An 8670-nucleotide genomic window follows, 5' to 3' on the forward strand; every position below is an offset into this window, starting at 1 on the left:
TTATACCTCTTAAGCATAGATACATGAAATACGTTGTGAATGTGCTGCATATAGGGTGGTAGAGCTAACTCGTACGCAACCTTCCCAACTTTCTTCAAAATCTCAAATGGTCCAACGTATCGTGGCTTCAATTTCCCTTTATTGCCAAATCTGGTCAATCCTTTCCATGGCGATATTTTGAACAATACGTGTTCTCCTTCCTGATAGTCCATATCCTTTTTGGCTTGGTTTGCATATCTGCTTTGTCTGTTTTGTGCTGCCTCGATTCGTTTTCGAATAAGATTAATCTTTTCTTTTGTCTACTGAATTAATTCTGGACCCAAAAACTTGCGTTCTCCAACTTCATCCCAATGCACGGGTGATCTGCATTTCCTCCCATATAATGCTTCATACGGTGGCATTCCAATACTGGCGTGATAGCTATTATTATAAGAAAATTCCACTAGGGGTAAATGTTCATCCCAACTGCCTTCAAAATCGATCGCACAAACTCGTAGCATGTCTTCAATCGTTTGAATTGTCCTTTCACTTTGACCGTCAGTTTGCGGATGATAAGCTGTACTCATATTCAACTTCGTTCCTAGACATTCTTGGAATTGTCTCCAAAATCTTGAATTGAAACGAGGATCTCAATCCGATACAATTGATACTGGTACTCCATGACGCATCACAATTTCTTTGAGATACATGTGCACTAATTTGTCGAGTTAACTTGGTCAGCGGTGTAGCTATCTTCGCAAAATCTTTGACAAATCTTCGATAATATCCTGCCAAACCTAAGAAACTTCGAACCTCTGTCGGCGTCTTTGGTCTTTCCCAATTCAACACGGCTTCAATCTTTGCTGGATCAACTTGAATGCCTTCTCTGCTGATGATGTGCCCTAAAAACTGCACTTCTTTCAACCAAAATTCGCATTTGGAAAATTTTGCATAAAGCTGCTCCTTCCGTAATATTTCCAATGTCGTTCTTAAATGCGATGCATACTCTTCTTCCGTCTTTGAATAGATCAAGATGTCATCAATAAATATGATGATAAACTTATCCAAATACTTCTTGAATATTCGATTCATCAAATCCATAAATGCTGCAGGTGCATTCGTCAATCCAAAAGCCATCACAAGAAATTCATAGTGTCCGTACCATGTTCTAAACGCTGTCTTTGGAATATCTTCGGCCTTGATCTTTAACTGATGATAGCCTGATCGTAGGTCGATTTTTGAAAACCATGCCGCTCCTTTTAGTTGATCAAATAAATCATCAATGTGAGGTAAAGGATATTTATTCTTGATAGTTAACTTGTTCAGCTCACGATAATCAATACACAGTCGCAAACTACCATCCTTCTTTTTCACGAACAATACTGGCGCACCCCATGGGGATACACTTGGCCTTATAATTCCTTTGTCAAGAAGTTCTTGCAACTGCTTTGCTAATTCCCTCATTTCAACAGGTGCCATTCGATATGGAGCTTTCGAAATTGGTTCAGTCCCTGGCGTCAAGTCAATAGTGAATTCAATTTCTCGATCTGGTGGAAGTCCTGGTAATTCGTCCGGAAAAACATCAAGAAATTCACAAACTACAGGAATATCTTCAATCTTCAAATTTCCCTTATCAACATCCCGTACATAGGCTAAATAAGCTTGACATCCTTGACGTAGCAATCTTCTCGTCTGCATTATTGATAGGAATTTCTGCTTTTGCTTCTCACCTTTAAATATTACCGTTTCATTTTCTTCAGTTTGCAATTTCACTCTCTTATTCGCACAATCAATTTGAGCATTATTACTAGACAGCCAATCCATTCCTAAAATAATATCAAACTCCCCTAACCTAAAAGGTATCAAATCAACTGAAAAATGACATCTCCCTATCTCAATATCACAGCTCGGACATACTCGATCTACTGCAACCTGATCATTATTCGCTAATTTTATAACTAACACTTCATCCAACCACTGAATCTCACAATCTATCTTAGAGATAAAGGCTTCAGAAATAAAAGATCTAGTAGCTCCTGAATCAATCAATACTAAAGCATTTACGGAATTTACAGGGAGTGTACCTGCAACCACATTCGGACTCTGTACCGCTTCCTTCATTGACATGTTGAAAGTTCTTGCTCTGGGCTGATTTTGCTGTGGTAGTGGAGGTGGAGGTAATGCTAAAATTCTTGGAATACTGGCAGCCATTGCAATTCCTCTGCAGTCTTTGGCGATATGTCCTTTTCTCCCACATTGGAAACAAGTAACTTCTGCCTTTCCCATTGGACATTCTCCAGAATAGTGTCCCCTTTGCTTGCACTTGAAACACGTAACATTTAGCTTGTTGCAAACTCCTGTATGCTTTCTACCACATGTTCTACAATCAGGTATAAGCGGTCGAATAAGCCTTTGCTGAGTTGGGGCAGGTAGTCGATTACCCATCCTCTGGTTGTTTTGTTCTGGTCTCCTAAAGTTTACTTTTCCTCGAGCTTGAAATCCCGGCCTTTTGTTGAAACGATTCTGAAAATTCCCTGGTCCTTTCTCTTTCTGAGCTGCTTCGCTTTCTCCTTCAATAATCATAGCCTTCTGAACAACAGCCGTATAAATTGTCAATTCAAACACAGCTACCCTGCTACGAATCCATGGTTTCAGTCCTTGCTGAAATCTCTTGGCCCGCTTCTCATCCGTATCCACCTGCTCTGGAACAAACCTTGCCAATTCAGTAAACTTAGTCTCATAATCCGCAACCGATAAGTTGTCTTGTTTCAGCTCCAGGAACTTGATCTCCATCTGGTTCTTCATAAAACGAGGAAAATATTTCTCCAAGAAAAGATCAGTGAATCTGTTCCAGGTCATCACACCTTCTTCCAAAGCTTTCTTTGATTCCCACCAGTAATTAGCTTCGCCTTTTAGAAAATAGCTAGCGAAATCTGTCTTCTGCTCTTCCTCAACCTTTACCAACGAAAAAGCCTTTTCCATCTCTTTCAGCCAAGCCCTCGCTTTTGTAGGATCTGTGGAACCCATAAATTCCGGTGGCTTCACCGACTGAAATTGCTTGAAATTAGTCGTAGGTGCTGCTGGTGGTATTTGATGTCCTGGATGAGCGGCTTGCTGTAACATCTGTTGCTGGAACTGCTGTTGCTGCTGCTGCATTTGTTGTTGCATCATCAACATCTGCTGTTGCATGAGATTAAACATCTGATCCATCTGTTTATTATTGTTTTGGCCATCGGTGTTTCCATTCGATGAGTCAGGCTGCGCTTTTCTCTTAGGTGCCATTTTTCTGGTAAATAAATAATGGATCTTATTTAATAACAGTATATTAAACATATATTAAAATAGTCGATTTGAGAAAATAAAATAACTTATTAAATGACTGAATAGATAAAACAGTATGATATGTTTTAAATTTTTTTTTTTTTTTTTTTTTTTACAACATGATCGTGAATAAAACTACATTTGTAAATATGCAATGGTACTGAAATAAATGTAAATGCTTAAATGACTGGAAATAAAATAAAGAAAACGTGCAAAAGATTATCTCATATATATATATAGGTAGAACACCAGCTACAGGTGTCAGTGCTTGATACAAAAACCTATGACATAACAGTCGTACTGCTACTACTATCAGTCAGAGTCAGTAGCTACACTCATACAATACTATACTGCCTCTATCTACAAAATATACATAATACAGCACTCATCGATCTACTAATCTCAAAATCCTGGTGGTACATGGCTCAACTCCTCCTGCACTGCCTCTAGCACTGCCTCGGTAAGTCCCAATGCTCTGCGATATACTGTCTCCGCACTAAGATCCTGCTGTCTCAAATCAGTAAGCTGCTGAAAACTAACCCGGTGAATATGATGTAGTCTCTCTCTCAGTATATAATCCGGTCGTAATGCTCTGACAGGACCATCCGTCTATGTCTCATACAATCCAAGGATCTCTCTACACTGGTTCTGCCATCTAATCCTCTCCTCCCTCTCTGCCTGAAAGCGCTGGTAAGTCACGGTATGATGCTCATGAAGATCAGTGCTGGAACCTCGAGAAGGTAATGGTCCATCTACCACGATCTCATCCATAAACTCTGGCTGAGGAAACTGATACACTCCTGGAACAGGTGCATAAATGGCTAATGGGGCAGGAAATAAGACAGGCTGCTCCATAGGCGCATACACAGGCGGCTCTGCCTCTGGCTCCATCGGTGGCATCTCTGGAATCTCAACTGGTGGCATAGGAATCTGAGGCTCTAAATCCTCCCACTGCGGAAGATCAACCATATCAGGAATATCAAACATCGGAAACTCTAATGGTGGAATATCTGGTATCTCTGGCTCAACGTATGGAAAATAATCTGCAAAACCTGGTACCTCCGGGGGAAGTGGTATCTCTGGTGCTGGCTCGGGTGGCAATGGAGGTAAGACCTGCTCTGACACTGGGGCTACTACCTGTGCATCCACTGGATCTGTCTCGGTCCTCTCCGTAGATGATGATAAAGAAGCCATCTAATATACATAAAAATAATAACACAAAACAATCAAATCACAATCCTATAACTCATAACTTCTAATCACATAGACAAACAATCCTAACACTCTTACCCTCATCCTATCTTATTTTCCTATCTTATCTTAACCCTAACATTCTTGTTTTCCAAGGTCAATCCTAAGCTCTGATACCAACTATAACACCCTCCAAATCCGGGGTATAGATTTGGGGCATTATTAACAACAATTACCAACTATACCTGCACAAGCGGAATATTAATATAATAATTACCCCGAACTATAACTACTCAGGATCTTTTAAGGGTTGAGTTTGGAAACAAGAATCATGCACTACACTTTATTACAAACCCAACTAAATAAAACCTGTCTCAAGAACTCTCTTTATTACAAAACTTTATTCTATCTACAGTTTCACTACGCAATCTTTTATTCAAACTACACAAAACTTTTATTCAACCCAACATTACTACTTATCCTGCTACACCTGATCTGGCAATTCAAAGCTCTCTTCGGGAATAGGAAGGAACACTCTTGGTATAAGAGGGTCCCGCTGCTTGACTCGCTTCTTGACTATGCGGGTTCTGATGGGTTTCATTCTCTACCTTAACTGTAAAACAATAGGAGTGACAATAAAAGAAATGAGCCAAAATTGCTCAACAAGCCTGCAACAATATATATATATATATATATATATATATATATATATATATTATAAAGAGAGAGAAATAAATGAACCAATAAGCTGCTGATTTGAACAACCATCTGTATCTGTATATGATAATAATTTGCCAATGATGGCGAGTGCCAAATGAACAAGACTGGAAACAAGAACCAACATATGCACTATAATCTGCTGATCAGTCAGAATATAGTGCGGATCTATACCCAACTGCATAGACCCAACCAACATAAGGAGTACTCAGGCAACTATGGCCTATTAATTAATGGTCTGGGAAAAACCCAGCCTTTATAGTAACCATCCAGTCCAAGGCTGAGCATCCGGAACAATCGGTATGCTATTGATATATCCCAACACCAGGATATACCAGAATATATGTAGGGTAAAAGAATTGAAATATGAACAGGGAATTCAATAAATTGGGTAAATCAAGAATTGAAATGAAACTGGAACAAGTAATAATAAATGGACAACAGTGTATATGAACAATGATTATCAAAGAGAATTGATATGATAGAAAAGAAATATAATTCACTATTCTGAATTTATAATAGGGGAAAAACTTGCCTTGCGCGTACTTAACCTGGTTTAACTCACTGTCTTCTGACCCTAGCTTGCTCTGCCTTGCTAACACTGAACAAATCATGGAAAGATAGGTGTTTAGATAATTTACTACATACGTGTATCTTGTATTGATATCACGCAACCTTATCAGTCTACCCATGCGTTTCTATCTGACTCGCATATATATATATACATACATTTATACAGCACATCTATTCATATAATCACATAAAGCACGTAGCACGTAAAGCACATAATTAATTTCTAGATTTATAATTATTTTTAGAATCAATTCTGGGTTATACCTGCATTACTAGTCGTATCTGATTTTATTATAATTTTTCGGGATTTATTCGGCTCAATTATATCCCTACTAAGACCTACGAACTATCAATTATCACCAAACCACTCTTTTTCAGAAGAAATTATAACTTACAACCATTTTTATTGGATTTGTCTCATTTTTCTGAGTCTAGAGGTCTTCGTTTCACTCAAATCGGACTAACGGTTGAATTATTATGAAGTAAATACGGATGATTTAATTTATTATTCATTATAAATAATTATTACAACCTTTTAAATCCTAAAATAATTTCTACATAATTATTTAAGAAAAATCAAAGTCAAAAATAATTTTTTTATAATTTTTGGAGTTAAAATGAAGAAGTTACGATTTATTAAAAATTATGTGATTAATTATCGAAATAATTAATCACTTTTTAAATATTGAATAAATAAATAACTAATAAATAATTAATAATTGCTTATTTAATAATCTAAAATAATAAATCTCTAATTATCAGGATTAATCACAATTTATTATAATATTTATAACTTATCGATATTTATTCGATTAGATCGATTATTTACAAATAATCAATCGATTCTATTAACGGATACGCTATTTATCGAATATCTACTATGTGCTCGAATTATAATCTAACTCAACGATTAATTACTCGTATAAATACGAGCTACTTGCAATCCTCACATAATTATCGAACTATTACATTATTACTGAAACTTATACGATTCGTTAATCAATTAATTATCGGTATTTAATTATACGATACAAATAATCACTACAATATTATTCGAATAACTATCGCTCGAATAATAATTCTCATTATCGAATCATTACTCGTAATAATAACTAATTATCGAATTATTAATCATATTATTTAATTATTTTTAATCCTTATTTATTAATTAATTACCTAATTATTAATTAATTACCTAATTATTAATTAATTAGATAACTAATAAATAATTAGATAAATAATTAAATAATAAACTAAATAATTAAATTCAAATTTAAAAATTAATAAAATAATTTAGAAATTAATAATACTATTTTTCAGAATATAAAACTAATTTTTAATTAATTACTAGAATTTTTAAAACTGATTTTCTGATTTTAGAAAATATAATAAATAATTAATATATCAGAAACACAACACAGGTTTTCAGATTAAGGTTTTTAGGATCAAACCCGGGTCGAAACCGGGTTGCAACCGGGTCGTCCCCAACCCAAACGGGTCGGGAAGAACACCGGCTGTAATTCCAGAATCCGACGCCGGCGGACTGATTCCGGCGAGACGAAAAACATGGCCAAAACGTTCGATTCCAGGCACGTTCTTCCCCGTTCTTGTTCCACAGCAATTACACGTCGTTCCCTTCTAATTCTCCTTCCTCGTTCATCAACACAGCAGCCGGAAAACGAAGAAACGCGGCGGCGGCGGCTAAACTCCGGCGAGCTCGAAACGGACATCAACAAACACAAACCCGGTACCAATCGACAGGAAAAACGACGATCTACACGACTATGCTAACAGAATCATCAAACAATCCACAGAAATCAAAACCCGAATTCAAGAATTAAACCCGAAAATATAAATTTCTATTCAATCAATCAAACACGAAAAACAATTACATAATTGAAAACTAGAGATCATAAGCTTCAAAACGAATACTCACACGCTCGATTTGGACTCCGGAATCACGATCAAAATCGCCTTTAATCCTCCTGCTCTGTTCTTCACAAACCCTAACCCTAATTCCCTTTTCTGATTTTCTTTTTATTTTCTGATTTTTAATTATAATTAACTGATTTAATTAATAGTAATTCAGGTATTTATATTTATGAAAATAATACCCCTAATTAAAATTAAGGGTCTAATTACACTCCTAATAAAAATATTTGGCCCCAATTTTTATAATTTTTGGGTATTAATAATGAATTTTTAAATATCCAATAAATACAAAATAAATATTAAAAATTCCCAAAAATTGTGAAAAATACAAAAATACAAAGAAAAATGATATATGATAATTTCATAATCATATAAAAATAAAAATGTGATTTTTGTAGGGTTTTTGGTACCCGAAGGGGTCCGGAAAAGTCGTTTTTCGCGAAAAAGGTCAATTTGTAAAACGTCTAGGGGTTCAGAATAGCGATACGGTATAGGGCATTTTTGGCAAAATAGGGCCAATGATTTTGTTTGAAATACGGGCTTTTAAAACATAGTTTTGAGCTGTACAGGTTTTGATATAATATATATAACTGACGATAGAAGGCTCAATAAATATCCAAAACACGTTTGGATCAAAACAACCAACACATAACACATAGCAGTTAGGGTTCAACGACTTAACACATTTAATCACATAATAATATACATAATTTATTATTATTATAATATAATACAAGCGTAATTCCTCGGTCGTTACACTTTATCAGTTACAATAATCAAATTTGGTCACCATGGCTGAATCTGCTGGACAAAAATGGTTCAAGGATGCGGTGATTTTTTATTGCCGGCGGTGATTTTTCATTTTCTAGTGGTGTTTTTTGGTTTGACGGAGGTGATTTTATATCTTTCGGTGGTGATTTTCTGTTGGTCGCCGGAGTTGGTGGTGGCCGGAAATGG

This window comes from Apium graveolens, chromosome 1 (assembly GCF_009905375.1).
Source record: "Apium graveolens cultivar Ventura chromosome 1, ASM990537v1, whole genome shotgun sequence".
NCBI lineage: Eukaryota > Viridiplantae > Streptophyta > Magnoliopsida > Apiales > Apiaceae > Apium > Apium graveolens.